Source organism: Pogona vitticeps, chromosome 2, assembly GCF_051106095.1.
Source record: "Pogona vitticeps strain Pit_001003342236 chromosome 2, PviZW2.1, whole genome shotgun sequence".
In the NCBI taxonomy this organism is placed as follows: domain Eukaryota; kingdom Metazoa; phylum Chordata; class Lepidosauria; order Squamata; family Agamidae; genus Pogona; species Pogona vitticeps.
This window is the reverse complement of record NC_135784.1, coordinates 97,282,316-97,307,911: the sequence shown is the minus strand read 5'-3', so window position 1 is coordinate 97,307,911 and position 25,596 is coordinate 97,282,316. Positions and strand designations below refer to the sequence as shown.

At 41.1% G+C, this 25,596-nt stretch overlaps 1 long non-coding RNA gene across 1 annotated transcript; it reads left to right on the top strand.

The window, feature by feature from the left end:
• LOC140704133 (uncharacterized) lies at positions 1–25,456 on the top strand. Its single transcript, XR_012083256.2, has 3 exons — positions 1–178; positions 23,528–23,678; positions 25,345–25,456. It is a non-coding gene; the product is annotated as an uncharacterized LOC140704133 (long non-coding RNA).
• The last annotated feature ends 140 nt before the right edge of the window (positions 25,457–25,596 follow it).

Below are 25,596 nucleotides of genomic sequence, written 5' to 3'. Positions count from 1 at the left end.
TGCATCTGTGATTGATCATCATCATTTATCAAGTCAGGTGGGGCTGACAAGGATTGGAATTCAGCAATACTTGGAGGGACTGCAGGTCCCCAGGTCCCCAAATGCAGCATGGTTATTGTGTAAATTTATATGTAGTACCTCTTGACAGAAAAACCCGGTCACTGTCTTCTGCACTTTGGTAAGATGCATTGTATTTATTTATTTTTGATTGTGTAGCTAGACCTAGAAATTATGTGAAATGTGTAACTAGACTGAGAAATTGCAAATCTGTATTGCCATCATCATATGGATGGTACTTTTGTATTTTTTTGGGATTGAGTCTGCTCAGCCAGAATTCTGGGGGGTTTAGCACAAAAAAGAGGTTTTTGTAAGTGTTTGGTATAACTTACAGCTGCTGCATAAATTATCAAAGATCTGTCCATTTCTCAGTTCTGAGGTTGGCTGATATAGGAGTAACAGGCTCTGCAGGACACGACAAAGCATTAGGGGAATTGTAGTTTCCTGAGAGATACCCTTTATAGAGCATAATGCACTAGGCCCTTCCTTCTCTGGCTTATGGACAAATCCTACACTAAAGTAACTAAAGTGTGTGCTAGTGATGGGGATAGTAAGTTGCACTAGAGTAGACCTATTGACTCAGTGGGGGTTTGGGGAATCAACTCCTCTGTCAGTTCCATTAATGTAAATGTGCACACTAGAGACGGGGATACACATGTTCGTATATGAATATCCCCATCCCAGCTGGCCCTAATGAGGGTCTGGCCCTGGGACTGTACTGTCCACTCAGGTGTCCTGGTGCAGCCAATGGTCCCACTCATCCTTCCAATGATGCCCAAAGCTGCCCTGTCTTCCTGCTCAGCTGGCTACTCAGCAGCTGTGCGGGGAGACTCTTCCTCCTGCCCCCTGCCTAGAGTGGCTAGCTGAGCAGGAACACAGCGGAGCTCTCGGTGCCATTGGTAGGATGAGCTGGACCATCACTACGCCAGGATGTATGAATGGATAGTCCAGTCCTGGGAGTCGGCCCTTCATTGGGGCCAGCTGGGATTTGGAATATCTGTATTCCTATACAAATATAAATATCCCCATCTCTAGTGTACACATTTGCATAAATGGAACTGACAGAGGAGTTGATTCACCAAACCTCCACGGATTCAATGGGTCTACTCTAGTACAACTTACTATACCATTGTCTACAGTCTTAAGACGGCTTTCAGCTGGAACTATTGGTTTCAACATGTGCACAAGCTCATGCTTTCTTATACACAAAACACCCCCGCCCCCCAAAAAGTAATAAACAGATAACTTTGCATCTTGTTCTCTATGCCATCTCCAAAATGTGTTTTTGTTCGATATTTAGTATGTTGCAGTGTGAAGAGGCAAAGCCAATTTTGTGACAATTTCCTGGCCCAGTTTGATATAACGCTTGAGACCTGCTTGTGAAAATAAGGAAAATAAATTCTCTCACACCCTGAGTATCCCAATTTTATTCACAAAATGACTGTTAAAAGGTTTAAAGGTGATAAAATTAATTACTCCTCCAGTTCATCATGAGGCTGCAACCCAATTAGTATGTGGCTAAACTTAAGAGACCAAAGGGAATTGGATTAGAACTGAGCAAGACAGAGAGGCAATTAAAGTACTGCTATTATGAGATTAATTAACATGCTCTGTTTTTATTTATTTTCGTGTTTGGGAAGTGGGAGAACTGAGCTCCATTTTATGTTTCAAAATGGCATCAATTCATTTGGGCATAGGACTGTTGGTGTTTCAGGAAACTGTTGTGCTTCTCTGAGTCTCTTCCATATAAGTCAGGATGAGTGGCACTGGAGGAAGAGAACATGTGATTTTATTGTGTAGAGTGCCTCTAAAGCTTCTCCACTCGATCCTTAGCTGGCACTCAGAATCACTGGTTCATTTTGAATCTGTGTGTGCATGTGTTGTACCTGCACAATCAGGAACAAGAATAAGTAACAAGGGAGAGAGGCAGTGTAGATATGAACTTAACTAGCTCAAAGCACTGATAAAACAACGTATAATTTTTTGAGGGGGGGTGTCACGTATTTTATTTTATTTATTTATTTCATTTATACCCCGCCTATCTAGTCAATTGTGACCACTCTAGGTGGCTTACAACATACACTTAAAAATAAACATATAACATACCACATCAAAAAAAAATAATTTACATAAATTAAAAGATAGAGTAAAATTTTTTCCCAAAGATGGCGAGAAACAGGATATATTATAACAGAAAAAAGAATAATTAGGTATTAGGTGGAAAGGGGGAAGGCCTGCCTGAACATCCATGTTTTCAGTTGTTTCTTAAAAATACCCAGCGAGGGAGCTGCGCGAATGTCAGGAGGTAAGTTGTTCCAGAGGCGAGGAGCCACTGCAGAGAAGGCCCGGTTTCTTGTTTTTTCCTTCCGGGCCTCCCTCGGCGTCAGGCTCCTCAGCCTCACCTCCTGACTCGCACGGGTGACACGGGTAGAACTGGGTGGGAGTAAGTGTTCCGCCAAGTATTGAGGCCCTAAACCGTTTAGGGCTTTAAACGTAAGCGTCAGAACTTTGAAGTCAACGCGGAACCGAATGGGCAGCCAATGCAGCGCGGCCAGAATAGGAGAAATGTGATGGTATCTTCGAGCTCCACTTAGGAGTCTGGCCGCCGCATTCTGCACCACTTGGAGTTTCCGTGTCAGCCTCAAGGGTAGCCCCACGTAGCGTGCGTTACAGTGGTCTAATCTTGAGATTACGAGCGCATGGACCAGGGTGGTGAGTGCCCCCACATCAAGATAAGGTCACAGCCGGGCTATCTGCCAGAGATGAAAAAAGGCGGTGCGGACCATGGACGCCACCTGAGTCTCCATGGAGAGCACCGGGTTCAGATGGATCCCCAGACTGCGAACCCCACTCTTTGCGGCGAGAGTCACCCCCCCAAACGAGAGGGAGTTGCCCAAGCCGCCAGCAGTGGGGGCACCCACCCTCAAGACCTCCGTCTTGTCCAGGTTCAGCCTCAGAGTACATTTGTGCATAAATGTACTCTTTTGGGAAGATGTTGCCCTGGGGAGCCTATTTTGATGTATGGTAGACAATGTGGTCCCACTGCCTACAAGGTCAGGATGACTTTAGCCCTAATTTGAATTCATAATCAATGCTGAAAAACTAAAAGACAGAGTGTTCCAACTGGATTTTTAAAACATTTACAGCCAATCAGGAAAAAAAATTTTGGGGGGGTCTTTCTGTATTTTGAAGCCAGGAAAATATACCTGATTACACAGCCTTCCTTTTCTAAAAGGAAGGGAGAAAATGTTGTGAGGAAAGGAAAGAAAAAAGCTCAGATCAGGAAAAGTGGGAACTGGCTGACCTTTGAACTGGCACTTTCAGTTCATTCTCAAATTATTCATTAATATATTTCAATAAACAAACTTGAACCCTCTGCTCCACTATCCACTTTGGGTTGTAAACATTGCTAGTTATGGGGACAAATCGCCATTTTGGCGATTCATCCTGCTTCATGATCTGTCAAAGTTGACGAACCAACAAACAACCCATGAACCAACAAAGCACAAATTTATTTGTTGATTCGTGGTGGGGTTAGACAGCCAGAGGCTGTTTAATAAAAAAACCTGGCTGCCCCTGCCCCCATCACCCCTGCTCCGCACACTGCCATGTCCCCACCGCTGTCGCTGCCGTTGCTGCCCACCACCACCACCATGACCCCCACCACTGTCGCTGCCACTGCAGCAGCGGCCTCTGCCGCTGTGCCTGGAGTAAGTGACACTGGCTGCCTTTGCAAAGATAGTGGCTGCAGCTTCATTTAAGGTAGGGAAGCTGCAGCCTCCGTCTTTGTAAAGGGCAGCCTGGATTCCCTTAAGGCAGGCTAAGAGAATCAAGGCTGCCCTTTGCTGCAGCCACCATCTTTGCAAAGGTCAGCCAGTGTCCCTTACCATAGGCCGTGGCTGCAGAGGCCACCGCAGCAGGCAGTGATGGATGATGGTGGTGCCAGATGGTGGCAGCAGCTAAGGTAGGGAGAGGAAGGGGTGGGGGATAGGCTGTGGTGATGGGTGACTGTAGGGCTGGCTGGCTGGCAGAATGGGAAGGCCATAGGAAGAGATCCTATGGGGATCCATAGGAAGAGTTCCTATGGGGGACAAATAAAAGTGGGGCAGTATTCATCCCTTCATATTTGTCGGGGGCTCTGGAACTGACATATGAAGGGACAAATATTTAATAAATTAGTGATTTTTTTACAAATATCACGATCCATTTTTTAATTCATCCCCATGTGTAATTGACACATGTCTCCTTTCCAGAAAGACCCATGTCTTTTCTCACCCTGATACAAATTATAGAAAACAGTGTGTTTTGTCCACTCTTACTGGTGGTGATTCTCTGGAATTTTAGGCCCAGATAAGGCCATTTCACATTGCTCATTTTATTGCCCTAAATTGGAGATGCGCTCTGAAGTGTAACTGTATTGTATATTTCAGAATGCCATGCATTGTAGTTTTTGCAGGTAGGATATAGATGAGTGCTAAAATTACAAACCTATGAAGGGATTCAGCATGTCAAAGATATTCCCTTTCATGAAAGGGCTGTGCATAACACATTGTTTATTATTTTATCAATACTTTTTTTTTTTTTTTTTTTTTGCTATCCCACATCATCCACATCCTCTGGGCATCTTGACATAAATATGTATAGAAATAATGTCAACCCATAAAGCCACAAACAATGCAAATATAAGAAGAGAAAACAGAACTGATACTGGTCTCAGAGTTTTACAGATGTGAGGCCTGGACTGCAAACAAATGTCTGTTTCACAAAGTTTGCCAGTATCAAAAAATGTCCTTCCCATGGCCCTGGTGGGTACCTGATTTACTTAATTTAAGAGGGCATTTGGAGCAGGGCTTCTAAAAATTGTGAGGTATATTTGGTAAAAGGGGCTTTCAAGGTAAAATCAGTCATTTAAATTGGGCCTGAAAATGGACTGGAGTCAATGCAGGTGATAAGGAGGGGCGCAATATGAGCAAATGACCCATTCTGGTTAACAATTTTGAACCTCTGCTTGGTCTTATGGTGGTTCCCGAACAAGTTTTAAAGGTAGCCCTATGTAAAATACAGTAGCCCTATTGCATGGTTTTGCCAAGGTGCCCAAGAAGTATTGACATTTGGGGGAGTTATTGGTAAAGAACATTGTCAACCAATTTTTCAAAAGGTTCGGCGTGCTCTTCCAATTCTTTTTTACTTTTCTAAATTAGAACAATTTCGGGCGGTCTTTTGAAACTGAGCTTAAATGACTCCTTTCTGTTATTACTGATAAAGTGCAAGTTTCACCTTCACAAAGGACCGCTGGAATCACAACTGATCTAAATTATTTTATCTGGGTTTCAGGTGAGATGTTCTCATTACACATTTCCACCTTCTGTCAAGTGTGGTGAGGTATGCTATTGCTGGCTCCTTACATGTCTGCATCAGCTTTCCCATCTTTCTGTCACGATGGCTTCAAGATAAATGCATGACTAGACTTGTTTGGGCTCCACCCTGAATACTTGTTTCTCTTTGAACACAAGACAGCTATTACTTTCCTTCTTTTCTCCCACTGATTTCCAATCTGAATACCTTTGTGAATTAAATGCCAATAAAATAGAAGAAAACATCCCACAGCCTGAATAAAAGTAATTATTCATAATGATTATTAAATTAGCCTCTAGATTTTTTTTCAGGAAATTTTTGCTACTCCCTTCCTCAAAGTGATGTTGGAGCTTATAAGAGCCCTGATGCCTTGGATTTTAGTTTCATAAGGCACAGCTTATTTTAAAAGTTTAATCTCTCTGTTATCAAACGCTTTTTAAAAGCCTTGCATCTTACAGACAAGAATTACTGTGTCTGTACTGGGAGCAAGAAAGAGGAAGAAAGATCAGACGTCAAGAAGAGGGATAACATCAACCTCCAGGTTTTATTGTAAATAAATGTCATTTATGAGCAAACAGGGTAGAGCCGTCAAAACGGATAGATTTTTGTCTCTGGTGGTGGGGAAGCATGACAGAAAGATAACCCGTGCTGTGTGGAGCTCAGCTGAGCTTTGCAGGCTCTTGCATTGAAGTTTACTCTTGAGTAGACATGCTAGACTGCAGCTGCGCTTTGCATGCTTATGGAATTTTTCAGTTGCTAAGATAAGTCAGTGAATTAGGCATCTGGCTATGGAGCCAGAGTCTCAGACTTTGACTCCTGACTGGATCTCCCGGGAAAAGATGCAGCCTGTGTAGCCTCGGGCAAGCTGCCCAGTCATGCAGCCTGTGTAGCCTCGGGCAAGCTGCCCAGTCCTAGGGCATCCCCAGAAGAAGTGAATAGTAAACCACTTCCAAGTATTCTGTACAGTACTTAGAAAACTCTGGAAAGGGTCACCAGAAGTCAAAACCAATTTGACCACAGGCTAATATTATTTTTATTCCTTCTGACCTCTGCTGTGGCCCTACTCACTTTGCCCTTGGCCCTGGCATGTGCCCTCTTTAAGAGATGTCCCAAATCTGGCTTTCAGTACAGGGGCTGCATCATGCGTAGAGGTTAAGAGACTCACCATAGGATGTTGCTAATGTATTGATTGAGCACTTGTAAACCTTGCAGCCAGGATGAAATTATTCCTCAGTCGGGGGTGCTTTGGGCTGCGTCTTGAGTTACCATAATGTGTTTAGTCACTTACATCCATGATAGAGATTTGAAGAAAAGAGAAAACGGCTTGAATCTCTTTTTCTTAGCTATAGAATACTATTGTTACATTGTCAGCTTGATTCCTTGTCATTACTCAGCTGTGGGGCTTCTCTCTCCAAGAACAAACTACCCTTCTGACTGATTTTACACCAAGGGTTTTTTTGGGGTTTGGTTTTTTAATGTAGTGAGATACTGGGGTTGGTTCTAGTTTCTGAGGAAACAAAAAGAAAAAAATACAAGGACAATTAGATTAAGTTTAGTACTAATTATAGCAGGTAGACGGACCAGAGGTAAGGTATTTAGCAAAGATATTCCCATAGAAGTGGAAGCTCATGTCAACTTTATGGTGATATTAACATCCTTCCGGTATTTGAAACCTGGCTGGATAGCTCAATGTGTTGGGTACCAGAAGCTAGTCAATTCTCCATTGTATATTCTGGGAGAAACAGCCAGACGACACAGTCTTGAGCAAGCTGCATACTCCCAGGGCACTCTCAGAAGAAGGGAATCATATACCTTCTCTATACCTAGAAAATCCCGGATAGGATATACATACATTGGAATTGACTTAATAGCACACCACTACTATTATTAAGGTATATGAGAGGAGTGTTTTCAATGGCTGATAAATTGAAAATATGAAGATGAGTGAGAGGAATATGTTTAATAATTATGGGTGCTGAAAATATTAAAATCCTACACACATTTGTTGGTTTAGCGCTCTTGCTCTCGCTCTCTCTCCTTCCCCAGATACAGATACAAGTATTTAATGTGTGTTAGGTGGTAAAAAGAGGGTGGGAGAGAAGAGTTTCCTGAGCAGCATACAGAGATCAAAATAAGAAAGATTAAAATAAACATCTCTGTATATGTGCAAGATATCATGAGTTATTCAACTGAATGGAAGCAGTTGTACCCCACAAAATAATCAGCATGTAGAATTCAAAATCATAATTGTTTGGTAAAGTAAGGTGAGATTTTGATTAGCAAATGGTCCCTACTAATAGCAGTGCTTTTTATACAAGGAAAGTAGTTACACAGTTAAGCAGTATTTGTTTTAATAGCTTACTGCAGGGGAAATTCTTTATCATGCAGGCAATCACACACAGTTCCTGTTTGAACGAATAGGAAGGGTGCTTATGCTGTACATGTTGAAAAACTTGCCCTTGACGTGTGTGATGGAAATTTGCCAAAACGTACCTGAATTTCCTCTGTATTTACTTTTGATGTGTATAGTAACAAAATGGAGCATGCAAAAAGCAGAGAGACATGCCTTATGCGAGGCAGCACCCTTTTGAAAATGCCATTATAGATTTCCTGAATGAAGTTACACCTGTAGTTTCATGATAAACTTAAGACACACATCTTAATAACAAAGAAACAAATGGTGTGAAGTACGTACAAGATCTGCTGAACTCCATGTGATTTGGAACCATAGAGGGATCTTACACAAATGGCTAGGAGGTGGCAACTGATTTTAATGCGCTGCCTAAGACTTTGAATGACAAAAAGAGAGAAAAAGATCAATGTCTGATAGTACTACCAGTCCAAAGGCATTGTGCAGCTCTTTTATCTTTCCCTCCTTAATAGACTTTTTTGTGTTAAGAAGAAAATACAGGTGAAGCAGTAGGAAGAGACAAGAGGGTTACACATGGAAAACTGCAATATCTGGACTGTTCATCTATTTCTACAGAGGAGACAGAATGATCCCACCATTCTTCTTCTTGTTGTTTCTTTCCCCCTAGAAACTGAATGTCTTCATGGCTCCTTTGACTTTGGATGTGGCTGTCTAAACAATAACCTTGAGGTTGCCTCAAATCTAGTCTGTCATGTTTTTCAGCCAGTACACTGTACTCCTTCCTGCACTTGTTTTTTCATTTATTTTATCTTGAACAATCAGCTGTAACAATCCATCCTTTCTTTTGAATGTTCAATCTGATTGCATAACTGCTTGAATGATCAGTTGTAACAATCCATCCTTCTTCTTGAATGTAACAATCTGATTGCATAACAAAAGCCTCATTTGAGACCATCCCCACATTCAGGCAGTTGGCCAGGACAGAAGTTGCCAGCTAGATCTGCAAGCACATCATACTGAAATTATTTTCACGATATGTCTCTCCAGGTACCAATCATGGTAGCCTGACTTTGTGGGGAAAAGTGGTTTCAACTAAAATTCTATTGGCTTGACATGCTAAATTGTAGCTAACAAACACATACTCAGGCAGTGAAGAATTTGTATTTACCTTTCAATCCCCTTGAGATTCTTAGAGCAGAGACTGTAGAGAAGGCCTAGAAAAGCAACCGAGCTGCCAAGGGATCCTACACACAAGTCTGTCCTCCAACTGTGAGAAATGATCCTTGGGACTTAGGAGAAACAGCTTAGCCAGCTGCTACTCATGTCCCCTAGCATCTGCCACCTGAAATGAAATCACAGCTATAGATTCATTTAATAGACTTGTCTTTCTGTTTTAGACAGAGTGCTGCCTTCCACTGGATATGTCTCTGTGCAATTACTCTGAGACCTAAGTAGGTCTTCCTTGTCTCAGAGACAGCCTTCCTTGGTACAAGAGGCAAACACATTTCTCAGGAGTGGATTTTTTTTGGGGGGGGGGAGACCAACAGGGTGCTGCAGCCAGGGTCAGAGCCCCAGGACTAGAGATGGCAATATTTGTATTTGTATATCCTTGGCACAGCTGGCCCTAATGAGGATCCAGCTCCTGAGACCAGATCATCTACTCATGCATCCTGCTGTGCCACCAGCCCTGCTCATCCTGGCAATGGTGCCTGGAGCTTCACTGTCTTCCTGCTTGGCTGGCCACTCCAAATAGGTTGTGGGAGGACAAGTGTCCCTGCATGGCTGCTGAATGGCCAGTTGAGTAGGAAGAGAGCGGAGTTCTGGGCACCACTGGCAGGACAAGCAGGACTGTCTCTACAGTGGGATGTGTGAGTGGACAGTCTGGTCCTGGGGGCCCTCATTAGGTCCAGCTGTGTGGAGGTATTTGTATTCATATACAAATATATCCCTATCTCTACCCAGGACTTCCTCAGTAGCATGGACTATGACATAATTCCCCCCTCTCCTCCAGTGGTAGCTGGGATCTTGATTGGGGAATTAACAGCTGTTGGCTTTCTAGGGGGAAAGAACCTGCTTCAGGTTGAAGCAAAATCTGCTAGAACTCTTTTCTGGATATGGATTACTCTAGAAATGCAGTGCCTCTCTCTTCCACTCAGTGAGGCCTGACCATTGCAGGGAAGCCAGCGACCAAGCCTCCCTTACTCCCCACCAATTGCCTCATCCATCAGTGTGGATTTCAGAACTTTCCTCATGGACTGGAGTTGATAGGATTTCATGATGGGCACTTCCAGATTTCTTGCTATCTAGATTATTTACTCAAAATGCAAGTCATCAGCAGGTGCTAATGCAGGGATTATTTCATCATTTTCAATAAATTTCATGTTCATTTCAATAAACATAAGAGCAATGACTTCAAAATATGTTCTATCCTTTTGTTTGCTTACGGTCCCAAAAGGTTACATTGCCTGCTATTGACTTGAAGACAGTCTTGGGTGCCTAATGCATATGTGGCAAATCTAATATGGCTATTATGACTTATTAGATCACTAAACCTGATCCCTCTTCTATCTACAGATCAGTCTTTTCCTCCAGGCCCATGTGTGCACCTAGTCCATAAGGGAAAGACAGGGTGGTTCACATGACCTCTGCTTAAAGACCTGCAGAGGTTATGTCTCTGTTTGAAGGCATCCCCAGTTTGAAAGGCTGCTTAGTCCAAGTCTGATTTTAAAATCAAGAACCATAAGGAAATACATCTGGCAGACATGAACTTGTCCATTCATAGTTAGCAGAACCTGGACTGCAGGCTTAACCAGGCATACAGGTCACTTGGTCACTCCACTGAGATATATGAGGAGATATTGGCTTAAATTGTAGCTTGGCCATGGAAACTCACTGAGTTTTGTGTGACAACGGCAATCTGAACCCTGTATGTTTCACATGCCTTGAAAAGTCTATTAGAATTACCATAAATTAGAAAAATTAAAGAGGAAAAAGAAAACGGCAAAATATTGTAGCACTTCAATATAGTGCAACACAGCTACTAATAGAAACTTACTACACATAAGGAGCCTTGTGGTGCAGTGGTTAAACTGCTGTACTGCAGCCAAAACTGTACTCACGACCCAAGGTTCAATCCCAGGAGCCAGCCCAAGGTTGACTCAGCCTTCCATCCTTCCAAGGTCAGTAAAATGAGTATCCAGCTTGTTGGGGTTGTGTGTCAATGTGTACCCTGCATAATTAACTTGTAAACCGCTCAGAGAATGCTTTGAGCACTATGCGGCAGTATATAAGCAGCACACTTTGCTTTGCTTTTATGCATGATGGATGTGAGTTAATGGCATATAACAAATAAATTGCACATGCAATTGTTTGATGCAATTAACTACTCTTTTTTTGATGATGCATGCCCTCATTTTTGCTGTTGTCTGTATATATTCTGTGGGGAATCAAAAACTCAGTGGCTAAAATATGTACAGTGGGGTCTCTACTTAAGAACTTAATCCGTATTGGAAGGTGGTTCTCAAGTTGAAAAGTTCTTATGTTGAATCTGCATTTCCCATAGGAATGCATTGAAAACCATTTAATCCGTATCTGCTCTTTTCCGTCCATAGAAACTACAGTGGAACCTCTACTTAAGAACTTAATCCGTTTTGGAATGGTGTTCTTAAGTTGAAACGTTCTTAAGTTGAAGCAAAATTTCCCATAGGAATGGACTGAAAACCAATTAATCCGTTCTGGCTGTTTTTTTGTTATGTAGAGGTGCGTTCATACATTGAAGCATTAGTTCCCATAGGAACTAATGCAAAGCTGGTTAATACGTACTCTACCACTAGGGGGAGAATTTTTTTTAACCTAAGATGACCTAAGGTTAAAAAAAAAAGAGTAGGAAAGGTTTTTCCTGTTCTTATCTTGGATTTCTGTTCTCAAGTAGAAGCAAAATTTAGCAAATGGAGCTGTTCTTAAGTTGCATTGTTCTTAAGTAGGGACGTTCTTAAGTAGAGACCCCACTGTACCTTGCGTTCAGAAGGTCCCAGGTTGAATCTGTAACATCTTCAGTTAGAAACGCTTAGGTAGAAAAAAGTGGGAAACACTGGCTGAAATCCTGTTGCTTAGCATATTAAGTTGCACTAGAGAGCGGGGCTGTTTGAATCAATGGAGCTTACAGAGCAGTTGACTCACAAATCAATGTAGATTCAATGGGCCCATTCTAGTGCAACTTACTACACTAAGTAGCAGGATTCCACCTATTGTGTCTAGTTCTGGTACCTGAAAAATACCTGTAATGTAAAGGCAAAAAAGGGCCCTGAAGGTGGCCACGAAAAGGATCAAAGTGCTGGAGCAACTCATAAATGAGAAATGTTGAAAAAAAAAGTAGCTGTATTACTCTGTTTAAGCAGTGAAGTATGAGAAAGCTGCAATGTTTAGGGCTGTTTAGGTTAGAAACAGGGTTGATAAAGTGGGTTGTGATGCATATATGTAAAATCATGTATGATTGTAGAGACAGTGACAAAATTATGGAGGATGAGGATTATGGTGGTGCTCATCAAACCTAAGGAACGTGAAAAAGGGGTGATATTGTTTCTTCTGCTGCAGGTTCTACTGGGGTTTTTGCAGGTGCATGCGTCTAAACAGAACACTTAGATAGATAGACCTTTGATCTGATCTGTCATGGCTATTGGGTATTTAGGATCAGAGCTGACAGCATAAACCATCTGGCTAGCGGAAGAGTTCTTTAGATGCAGACATGGTGTTTCTGTGCATGAAGATCTCTGGATTTAATTGCTTAGCTCCATGTACTGATATATTCTCAAATGAATGTTTGGCCTCGTGACACATGCCACGTTTTGATCCATATACTCTTTAGAGGTTATTGAGCAGAACTGTAAATCTCATCAAATTTCTGGAGTTCCATTAACCTCAATTTCCAAGTAATATTGCTGCCTGTTGTGGTGGACATAATGAATGAAAATGAGGCTGCTAGTAGAGATGGAGGTGATGTTGTACTGTAACCCTGAAAGAGCCAACACACAAATCTGTGGTGAAATGAATAAAATGAAGGCTGCTTCCAAGGCATGCCTAAAATACATGTCAGAGTCTGAAAGCTTGCATAATTCAAACAAGAATTCTTGAATGAAATTATATAGTTATGTTTGAAACCTGACCAGGCAAATACGGAGTGATTCATTTCCTTTCACTAAGCAGAAGGTGCTTGAAGAGTATCAGGAAGTATGTAAATTGTAGAAACAGCATCAAGTTTTCATAATAAAAATGAACTAGCTCTATTGAATTATTTTCCCTGTGCAATTATCTGAGGCCAGGACATCCAAAGAGCAGCTTCTTCAATACTGGGGACTGCCCTGAAGCCCACTTTAACTACTATGAGCTTTTTCTTGTGTGACTTCTTGTTATTGTATCATGGAGGCAGGATGAAGATCTCTCCATCATTCAACATGTATGAGGAAATGGTGGGCATTTTTGTCTGTTTTGTAGGAGTTCACCATACTGGGCAGCTGCCACACACATAAGAACTGCAGATAATTCATTGTAAAAAGCAGCAATTTCCTATGAGCTAAAAATCAGATTATAAACTCACAACTTTTTTTCTAACCTCCTTTGCAGTTTGCAAATTAGCCTACTTTGTTTTGTGCATTGTCCTTGGGAGTCAAACACAGTCTTTTTCCATTCTGGATCTTCAAGCACAACTCGGAGAGAGCGCTACATGGTTGAAATGCTAGTATAGCCCCCCCCCAACAGCATTCATTCATTCATTTAAAATATTTTTACCTTGCCTTTCTTCATTACCTATGGAGGCCTTGTCTTGCTCAGTGGCTCTCAAACTGGGGTCCCCTTATGTTCCCGGACTGCAACTCCCAGAAATCCTGGCCAGCAGAGCAAGTGATGAAGGCTTCTGGGAACTTCAGTCCAAGAACATCTGGAGACCCCAGTTTGAGAGCCACTGAGCAAGACGAGGCCTAACCAGCGCTGAATAGAGGTGGACTTAGCACCTCATCAAATTTGGAGACTATACTTTTACTGATGCATCCTAAAATTTAATTTGACTTTTTGGCAGCCACATCACACTGTTGGCTCATATCCAGCTTTTCCCTGTGTGCGTCCCAGATTACCATGGCAAAAATTATTGAGTCACCAAGAACCCTGTGCAGAAATATTTTTCCACATGTAGGGAAGCGTTGGCAGTGGGAGATTGGGATGTGGCTTACAAATTTCCCTGGAAGTTTCCTCTGTTTTCCTCAGCCTGCATTTCCCCTCAGAAGGTTCTTCAACTTTTTATGCAGCTCTTCATAGAGTGAGAAGGGTGTATTATGATATCCCCTCGCCCCCTAAAACTCCACACAGAAGTAACTAAAAAAGGAAAGGCTGGCATTCCCCTACAATGTCATAAAATGAAAATGTTTGTGCTCTATGCCTCTCTTTAAAAAAAAGAGAGAGAGAGATGTCTCCTGGTGGCAAAAGGGGTTTGATAAAATATTGTTCAGGATTTTGAGGAAAGTTGTCACACTGCACCTGATCACATAAATACTGTGTGTAAAAGGCCACTGGATAGATTTTCTTTTCCCTTCCTAAAACCCATGGAGAATTAGTTCTGTCGCTGCCACAGCCCTTGTGATGTATTGCTGCTCAATCATGCATGCACCTTTGAAACAGCATTGCAAGGTCCCCCCCCCCCTCCTGACAGGAAGAAATGTGTTCCTTCTTCCAAGGTTACCTTTGCTGGAAACATACAATGGAAAATAGATGCTAATGAGAAAATAAATGCATGATACAATCTTTAGAAATGGGATTGGCAAAGCCATCATGTGGTCTTGGTCAATGAATTCCAAGTAAAAACTCATCTTAGCTTCAAAATATATGGCCTTCAGTAAATGAGCAAGCATTGATTGTGTGTTTAGTTATGAGTAGTGCTCAGTGCAAAGCTCTGGGAGAAGGAAGAATGCTACTATTTTAAAATGAGGATATTTATTTATTTAGTGTATTGCACTAATGGGGTGGTATATAAATCAGAGAAATAAATAAATAAATAGATTTATAAGCTATGAAAACAGCAATAGAAAAAAAAGTACTGTAGTTTAGGTATTATCCTAGCCAATATTCCTTATTATCTTAATAGTAATTCTTCTAAAGATTGACGCTAAACTAGAAAAAATAGTTAGCATGCCATTAAGAGCAGAACTTTCTTGAATGGAAAATACCTTCCTGTTTATTCTAACAAGAGCTTGCTCAGTCAATACTTGACAAATATGCTTTTGTTTTGTAATTGGTCACTTGAGAAATAACATGATTTTATTTGCATGTCTGATGTCTCAAAAAGAGACACATAGCACTGGAAGGTTGGTGTGCCTGGACAGATAACATTCTAAAAGGAGACAATATGTTAATTGCCTTAACCTGTGATTTGACCCTGAGTAAAGTGAACAAAAGAGGTACATTCTTCAGCAGTTCCCCCAACAATGCTTTACCTTGTCTGTGGACTCTATTTTGCTATTCACTTTATAGGAGGACCACAGTTGACACGTTACGAGTATTATACTTCTAACGTGTATTTCTTACTGGAGGCCAATAAGGTATGGGCTCACATAGAAGGACCCAGTGTTTTAAATCCTGTTTGTTTAATATGGGTGATAGCAGCAGCAAATCACCACTCATCAAAAGAAAATTGCCAGTGATTAAAGGCAATTTCAGGGTGCATATGTCTCATGGAAGATCAAATGCAAATACACAGCAGTTGTTCACATGTTCACAAGAGTATTTCCTACTACTTGGGTCCCTAAACATGTTAGACCAATTCTTTCTTAGTGGATCACATTGTTGTTCTTGTTTAGTCATTAAGTCATGTCCGACTCTTCATGACCCCATGGACCAGAGCACCCCAGGCCCTCCTGTCTTCCACTGCCTCCCAGAGTTTGGTCAAATTCATGTTGGTCGCTTCGATGACACTGTCCAACCATCTCGTCCTCTGTCGTCCCCTTCTCCTCTTGCCTTCACATTTTCCCAACATCAGGGTCTTTACCAGAGAGTCTTCTCTTCTCATGAGATGGCCAGAATATTAGAGCCTCAGCTTCAGGATCTGTCCTTCCAGTGAGCACTCAGGGTTGATTTCCTTCAGAACGGATAGGGTTGTTCTCTTTGCAGTCCAGGGGACTCTCAAGAGTCTCCTCCAGCACCACAATTCAAAGGCATCAATTCTTTGGCGGTCCGCCTTCTTTATGGTCCAGCTCTCACTTCCATACCTCACAGCTGGAAAAACTATAGCTTTGACTAGGCAGACCTTTACCGGCAAGGTGATGTCTCTGCTTTTTAAGATGCAGTCTAGGTTTGTCATCACTTTCCTCCCAAGAAGCGGGTGTCTTTTAATTTTGTGGCTTCTTTCACCATCTGCAGTGATCATGGAGCCCAAAAAGGTAAAATCTGTCACTGCCTCCATATCTTCCCCTTCTGCCAGGATGTGATGGGGCCAGTGGCCATGATCTTGCTGTTGTTTTTTTTCATGTTGAGCTTCAGACCATTTTTGTGCTCTCCTCTTTCAACCTCATTAAGAGATTCCTTAGGTCCTCCTGACTTTCTGACATCAGAGTGGCATCATCTGCATATCGGAGGTTGTTGATATTTCTTCCAGCAGTCTTAATTTCAGTTTGGGATTTGTCTAGTCCAGCCTTTCTAATGATGCATTCTGCATATAAGTTAAATAAGCAGGAAAACAATATGCAGCCTTGTCATACTCCTTTCCCAATTTTGAGCCAATCAGTGTTTCCATATCCAATTCTAACTGTTGCTTCCTGTCCCACATATAAGTTTCTCAGGAGATAGACAAGGTGGTCAGGCACTCCCATTTCTTTAAGGAATTGCCATAGTTTGCTGTGGTCCACACAGTCAAAGGCTTTTGCATAGTCAATGAAGCAGAAGTAGATGTTTTTCTGGAACTCTTTGGCTTTCTCCATAATCCAGCGCATGTTAGCAACTTGGTCTCTAGTTCCTCTGCCCCTTCAAAATTCAGCTTGTACTTCTGGGAGTTCTCAGTCCACATACTGCTGAAGCCTACCTTGTAGGATTTTGAGAATAACCTTCCTGGTGTGTGAAATGAGTGCAATTGTGCGGTAGTTGGAGCTTTCTTTGTCACTGCCCTTCTTTGGGATTGGGATGTAGACTGATCTTTTCCAGTCCTCTGGCCACTGAACCCCTTTTAAGAAGCAGTTCTTGGAAAACTAGTTTTGGAAGATTTCTGAAAATAGTTAAGACAAGGCCATTTTAAAGAAATGTACAAAACTTGAGATATATAAACAGCCCATTTTGTACTTCTGCCGCTGCTGCTGCCACTGATGATGATGATGATGATGATGATGATGACGATGACGATGACGATGACGATGACGATGATGATGATGATGATGATGATGATAATAATAATAATAATAATAATAATAATAATAATAATAATAATAATAATAATAATAATAATAATAATAATAATAATAATAATAATAATAATAATAATAATAATAATAATAATAATAATAATAATTCTTAGAACTGCAAAGTTGTAAGGGACCATGTGGATCATCAAGTCCAGCCCTTGTTAAGGCAGTACAGTGGGGAATCAAACTCACAACCTCTGGTTCCACAGACAGATGTCTAAACTACTGAGCTATTCAGCAGTTCTTTTGAGAGATTGGAGGTAATTTGCTTTAATGTGGAACTTTTTATTGCATCTTCCCTACCAAGTCTCCCACCCACCAAGGAATTATATCTGAGTAATGGTAGCATTACAATCTATAAGAGGCAATTTCATTACAGCATCATTAGCAAGAAATTGTAGTTGCAGTTAGTAATAATTCCCAGATTCACTGTCAAGTATTAACGTTCTCTTCATTAAACCTATCGGTTTCTGTCAATGAACATCAAGGAGGAAGAGGTTAGTTCTGCACTTGTGTAAACCTCTCTGCCTCTTCCAGCATACACACTTCCTAACACTTTGGTCTGGAAAAGCAAATTGCCTGCTTGGATAATTCACTGAGATTGAGCTATATGATCTGTCAGATTAGCCAGTTAGGTAAAAAACTGATTTGCTCATGTTTGACCTGGTTCTGCATGTAGTCTAAATGGAAATCATGCCCTTCAAAAAACATTACAGGAAGAGAAAAATGATCACAAAAGACGGGCTAGAAATTAGTCTGTCTAATCTGAAAACCCTAGTATGGCATGTGCTCCGAATGCACAATAATGTACATCAGGAGTCTTTGGAAAGGCAGAATGCATTCCCAGTGTGTAGAATGGTACCTTGAGCTGGGCACAATTTTTGTGTGTTCATACTTCCCAAATGCATTTTTATTCATTCTATTCCAATGACTGAAAGTGTGTTTCCGTGCATTTCTAAATAGTCATACACATTTCTAAACCTGCACTGGGATCTTTTCCACCTTGATTGGCACATATTTTATCAGAACCCAACAAATTTCTTCTCCCTCACTATTTACAGAAACAAGGATTTCCACATTTCTATTTTCGATTGCTCATCTCTTTCCTGACATTTGAACGACATCCATAACTCTATTTTGGATTTTTAAAAGTATACAGAATATTCACATGTCAAGAGAAGCATTTTAGTCCCACCCCTTTCCATCTCCCTTCTGCACACAGAGGGTGATGACTCTGAAGAAGGAAAACCTTTACTATCCATGGGTCTCTATGTGAACGGCCAAGATCCCAACTCAAGTGGAAAACTCTTCTCCTCTACAGTACTTGTAGGAGGAGGAGAAAAGTGGGGCTAGAGGGAGCAGGACTAGAATGCAGCTCTCTAGCATCTATATTCTCCACATGTTCTAAGGCCTAAAGAGGGGTCATATGTTTTCCGTCCCATGACATAAACTGCCTGGGTGCCATGACTGACTGGAGTTCCAGGCACCTGTTTTTGTCCCTGTGTTCTCACAAATGGTGACACGCGTCACATTTACAGAATGGATGTAGTCAACCCACACTGCTAGGGCTAGTCTTGGCTTAAAACATTTTCAGATGTTCTTTCTAAAAGGGTGAAATTATTTTGTCTATTGTATCCTGTGAAAGGTTTCCATTATTTATTATATTTCACTGAGGGTTTAAGTAGATGTGATATTTAACCCCTGTACGAAATTAAAGATTCTGTGTGGACCATGGCACCTTGGGAGAGTGATTTAACCCTTTCAGCCTTCTAGTATTTTACCAAAATATAGAAAAAAATTATTGCAGTTATGTGCCATTGGGTCATTTCTGACCTATTGAGAACCTAGTAGGGTTTCTAAGGAGTTTGTAATGTTCAAGAAGCAGTTTGTCATTGTCATTCTGCCCAGTGAGTTTCGATGGCAAAGTAGGGATTAGAACTCAAGTCTCCTGGGTCCTAGCCTGACAATCTATCCATTACTCCACGCTGGCTCCCAAGTGTAAAATATGTTCTATGAATTCATATTCCAAGCATTGCTCTGGAATGAATCTAACTACATTCTGTTTGGCCTACTCTGCATTCAGATCCCTTTCAATGAATGATAATCCTGGAATTCTGAAATATGATTCCCATTCGTGGCAGAAGAGTAAGATATAAACAACAGAAGACAAAACAATGCAAAACACATATATTTTATTTAGTACAGTAAAATGAAAAGCAGATGCTTTCTTTCTTTCTTTCTTTCTTTCTTTCTTTCTTTCTTTCTTTCTTTCTTTCTTTCTTTCTTTCTTTCTTTCTTTCTTTCTTTCTTTCTTTCTTTCTTTCTTTCTTTCTTTCTTTCTTTCTTTCTTTCTTTCTTTCTTTCTTTCTTTCTTTCTTTCTTTCTTTGAGAGGGTAACTATCACTCACAGCATACTAAACCCTGATCAGCTCTTGCAGACAGATTGCTGTTTATGCTTGAAAAAACATTATGGTTGGAGTGATAATGCCTGCTAAACAATTTACGGCTTACATGAACAAAATATAGATGTGATATGTCATTGTTAGCACCAAGACTACAATTGTTTCACTGCCACAAACTCAGACTAAGGGGCTCATACTATTGTCTCCTACAGAGATTATCAATGCCTGGTATGAGAGGATTCTGCTGTTTCGTTGATTTGTCTTTTATAACTGTATTTATTTCAGAGTTTTAGACTGCCTTAAATGTCCCCTTCTGCCTATAAATGCAGTAATTAAATTCATGATTTTGCAGTATTTTGGGGAATTTGCACGTTTTACATTGCATTCCAAAATACTGGGGGTTGGTAAGGAAACACACTGCTACTACATTAACATTATGCCTACCGTATTATGTGTACAGTATAGGTATGGGGATCACTCCTAGAGGCTCTCCCTTTGATCCCTTGAAGCCTCTCCTTCCTATTTTAGGTTTTAAACAATTGCCTATTCCTGCTCTTGGAAATTTCCAGGAATGACAATGCTAGCTTAGAACAAGGCTCAACCCTTCCCTGTACCTTTTTCATGTCCCTGAAAACAGACAGACAGACAAAAAAAACCTGGATGTACCTTTCTATCTATTTCCAGTTTTGTTTTCTGAGGTTGCCAAGGCCCCCAATTGGGCTTAGTGAGTAATTAAAACTGGCCCCTAGACTTCCAAGGCCTGCCCATCTTTCCTCTACGTGCTCCCCCTGTTTGTTTGTTTGTTTGTTTGTTTGTTTGTTTGTTTATTCATCTGACTGACTTCTGAGATACCCTGACTGGTATAATTAGGAATGTATAACTTGGAGATCTAGCACTTGGAAACTTGGAATATTTACCTGAAGCCATTTCCTCTTTTGTCAAGGAACCACACTCACACTTCTTTCTAAGAAAATAAGAAAGCTTGTGTTCATTAGTAAAATACACCTGGGATAGAAAAGGTGATGGAACTCCAAGTTCTGACTTACTAAGCCAAAGATGTCAGGAGCCTCAAAGGAAAGATGTTCTTCTTTCATCAACCACAGTGACAGATAATCTCTCCTCCTTACCACAACAATACACCCACAACAAGACACACTAATCACCCATCTACAGAAAAAGACAAAAGCCTATCTCACAGCCATAAATACTCCACTCCCAAGCCAACTACACCAGAGCACAGAGTGCTGTCCTCTGAAGATGCCGGCCACAGAGACTGGCGAAACATTAGGAAGAACAAACTTCAGAATATGGCCAAAGAGCTCGAAAAACTCACAACAGCCGAAAGATATTCTTCTCAATGGAGAGAAGAGAAAGGGATGGGGGGGGGGGGAAGTGACACAAGCAAACCAAAGAACAGCATTTCATGTTGAAGAAAAGTCAGCTCAGGTTGGAGTAGAGAAAGGACTGTCTAGGAAACTTCCCTGCTCTTTCCCATGATCAGACATCTGTCTTCCTGAGTGTAAGCTGAGTTGTAACCAGTCACGTCAGACCTCAACTTACAAATGCAGAACACCGGCTTGGACCAGTTTGGAGCTTGGCCAGTGTGACTCGAGTCTGAACCTGAAATTCAGTTTAGAAATCTAAATCTTTTTGCTTCCCATTGACTGTCAAGAAATAGCCATACTTTTTTTGTGTTTGTCAGAATCGGGTGAAATGTTCTTACTTTGCTCACTAAGAAGATTAGGCCCATTTATCAAACTGTGTAAAATAATAGAAACAGATAAATAAGAGAGCTTTATTTGGGATATGCCAATTTATAAAAAGAAGAACAAATAGCATTCATATTGAAAGTACAATTCCAGAACAATTGCTAGATTCTGCCTTAAATGAAGACTATAAAATAACTCCATATAATCTTTTATTCCATATCTTGGCAAGAAAAGGAGATCTTATTCAAACAAGGTATTCATGAGCACAAACGCTTCCTGGCACTTCACTTCTCTACGTGCGGGCCTCGTGTCCCGATGCATGCCCAGAGCAGTTCCAGCCTATAAATATAATTGGTATGGATTGATGTGCGCACAAGAGTTCTATTTTAAGTGTTACAGTTTCAAATGCCTCTCTTTGGGCAGGAAGCCAGACTTCAAGACATAAGCACAGGAACGTCTTGTGTCAAACCTGGAAGAAAGAGGCAGCTGCATCACATAAATTGTGATGGGACCTTGGAAAAAGTTGACACTTTATGAAACATTGCCAAAGAGATGGGAGATGGAATGGGGGATTCTAGCATTCAAAATGTGTGCTCCATGCTACTGGGTATAGAAAATGGGCCTGTTCAGTGGTGTTTGTACCACAGATCATATGTAAAAGGCAGAATTAATTCACAAGAGCACACACCTAACAGCCACCTATCAAGAATTAAGCCAGTTTGAGGTTCAGATTTTCAGAATTTTAAACTGCCTGCCAGTAAATGTAACTGGAAGTAAAGGAGAAACACGAACAACTATTTTGAAAAATGATCCTCTGAAACAGAAACTGCCGTGGAAAATAGAATGCCATGTTCTACACCTCATCCGCTCAACAACCTGTTGTGATGGTTTTGCATGGCATGTTGCAAACACAGCCAGCCAGACCTGTTCTAACTTAAAGTTCGTAATTAATGCAGATTCTGTGGGTGTAACTTTGCCCCTTCTTTGTCCTGTGAGAATTGATATGTTTCCATTATTGCAGCTTGAGAATATGGACCGGACCTTTGGAAAGATGAGAGTCACCAAATGCGTATTGGACTTTGCCCGTGTGGCTTATAACAGCTGCTAGAGGGGAGCTGGCCAATTAGGTCAAAGGGGTGGTAAATGCCTCCCCCCCAGTAGGGCCAGGTCCCAGCATATTTAAAGGAGGCAATAGTGAGAACGTTGGTGAAAAAGCCTTCTTTGAATCCCATGGTATGATTGGCCAGTCTCCCAATGTTTTATTTTCGGGGAAGGTATTGGCGCATGAGGTGGCTTCTGAGCCTTAGAGGTTCCTGGATGAAGCAGATTATCTAGATCTGTTTCAATCTGGCTTCAGGCTTGGTGGTGTGTGGGTGGTTAGCTTTTTCTTAGTTAATATTTTATAGTTACTTTTAAAAAAACAAGTTATAAAGGGTGTTTTAATTGAGAAGTTCCCAAGCTAACATCATCCACTAAATGTTGCATTATGAACAAAGAACTGCTCTAGTTGAATATCTCACGTACCTTTACAGTGATTTCTCTTAGGTTATATTATCTGCCTTTAAGTTTCTTTCCGCTCACATTCCTCCCATCTATAGAATACACATAGAATTTATAATTCTAATTTAAACACAACAATTGCAACATTCATTTAGGACATTTCAAGTTCTGACTAACTACAGATTTGACTCACAAAAATGCTGAGCATAGGAGATACCATGTAACTTTAATATGAATCCTGAAATTTTCTTGACTACTTTGGAAGGGATCTACATGAACAACATGTTTGGCAGTATCCAAAGATGAAAAGGGCCAGTTCCCCATTGCTATTTCCAGCTAGAGTAGACCCATTGACTCAATCAGAATTTAATAAAGGTTAACTTTCCATCCAGCAATTAATTTCATTGGTCTGCTCTCTAGTTGAGAATAGCAACAGGATTCTGACCATTTTTATCTCTATTTATAGCACAGTCATATAGTGTTTCTTTGTTTAAAATTATTGACTGACATAGTCCTTCCTTAATCCCAGTGCAGCTGGACATTGTTGTGATTTTCCCTGAAACCAGTGGAAAAGGTTGACCTAAGTCCTACTACTTTTAAATGGATTGACCCTTGTACAGATGTGTCCCTTTGACTATTTGTTTTTTTCTTGATATTTTTGACTTCACAGTTTTTACCTTAGGTCTTTTTTATTATTATTAGGAAGCCAAGGGCTTCACTGCTGGCTCTGAAGTTGAAAGATTGACATTTTGCTGGCACAGATGATACAGTGACATTTCATCTATAGAAGGCTTTACACTGAACATCATTATAAAGAGATAAAATTGTGTAGAAGTCTACCTCAGCCTTGCAGGTCAGTTCATTTTTGTGCCCTTTACATATACCTGTGCCAAAATATATTCTTAATTGGGGAACCTGTTGCTCACATTGCCTCTTGGGTGAAGAATGAATCTGAGGTAAATGTTCCCCATTTCATAGATGTTTCAGCTGTCTTTGCATCCAAGGCAACTCAGGACTCAAGTGATCTGGGGCAAAATGGGTTTCACTAGCACAGGTATGAGAGGGAAGATGGAATATGTATTCCTCTCTTATCACTATGTATGGCTTAATAAGAAGCTGATGGCATATACCAGGATCCAATTCTACAGAACCTGGGTCCTGAGCATATTCCTGTACTGCAGTGAGTCCTGGACCCTTTGTGCACAGCAGGAGAGGAAGCTGAAGATCTTCCATATGCGTTGTCTGTGACGCATTTTGGGGGATGTGTGTTGGGGGATGTGTGTTGCAGTGATGGACCAACATGGATTGACTGACAGAGAATGGGCATTTGCATTTGGAGGGGGTTGACTGAGAGAATCAGAAAGGGAAGTGTGGCTTGGAATAGTGTAATGTGGATAAAAAAGGAAGATGGCACATAGGCAAAATGGGAGTTGGACAGGATAGCCAGGAAAAGACAGTTGAGACTTATTGCACTATAAATTAAAGGAAAGGCACAGCTACAGTAAGTGTGGTAAGAGTGAGTGCGAGGCAGAAGATCTAGTTACTTGGTATATAGAATTGTAGTAGGCTATTGTTTACCTAGCATATGTAAGTGGAAAATGATGAATAGGCAGAGGTAAGTATATAACGCTCGGTTAATAATAAAATATACTTTCTTTCCTTGGCAAACCTCACCCAGTGTTTGGTCCTTGCCATAGGGAGCATATGAGTTGTAACTAGTTGTCAGTGGTATCTCAGTATTGCTTTATACACCTTGATGCTGAGAGCTGTATAAAGATCCTGGTGGCAAGACAAATCTGAATAAGAGACTGTGATGGACATGGGCTCAGGATAAATTATGACGTCCAGTCACCAATTGTGAAAGGAAAGGGACTACTGCAGCCAAAACTGTGCTCACGACCTGGGGTTCAATCCCAGGTAGCCGGCTCAAGGTTGACTCAGCCTTTTATCCTTCCAAGGTTGGTAAAATGAGTACCCAGCTCGCTGGGGGGGGGGGCAATGTGTAGCCTGCATAATTAACTTGTAAACTGCCCGGAGAGTGCTTGAAGTGCTATGGGGCAGTATATAAGCAGCACACTTTGCTTTTTGCTTTAGGAGAAGGGTAGATGTTGCTTTAGAAGGGTGAAGAATCTTCCTCTGAGCCAATGTTTAGATTGCCAGCTGGTGCTAGGAGAGTGACTCAATTGCTGAGTGTGTTTTGCTTTGTTCCCCCCCCCCCCCCCGAATCCTGGATCATTCATTGACTCTTGATCCATATTACCTCTTAGGCTATGGCTGAATGGGCCAGAATATTGACTTCTTTTCTTGCTGTACAGATTATTCTTTATTTTATTTAGTCAGGATGTCCAGCTCATGGACTTAAATGGTGAGAAGGCAGAGCTTTCAAGTGGCAGTAGTAAATAAATCTAAACCCAATTTATGAATAAGACAGCATTGGGACTGACTTTAACGGATTGAGCCACATGCGTGAAGGTTTTATTCGTTTGTTTCAGCAAATTAATTTCCATTACATTTTGCAGGTTTTTCTTCTTCTGCTCTCTGGGCTCCATGATCATCCATCAGAGTTGCAGCACCAACATCTTCAGGAAAAATGTTGTTTTAAGGAGCCTAATGAAGCATTTGACAAGCTTTCCTGTTAAGCGTGAAGCCTCATATTATCATGTTGCTAACAACCATAAGTGTTTCTAGCTGTGTATTGCAGCAGGTAGTTGCAGAGACACATATGTGTGAGTTACTGAAGCTGTAACAGGCTATCTGTATTGAGTTAGTTA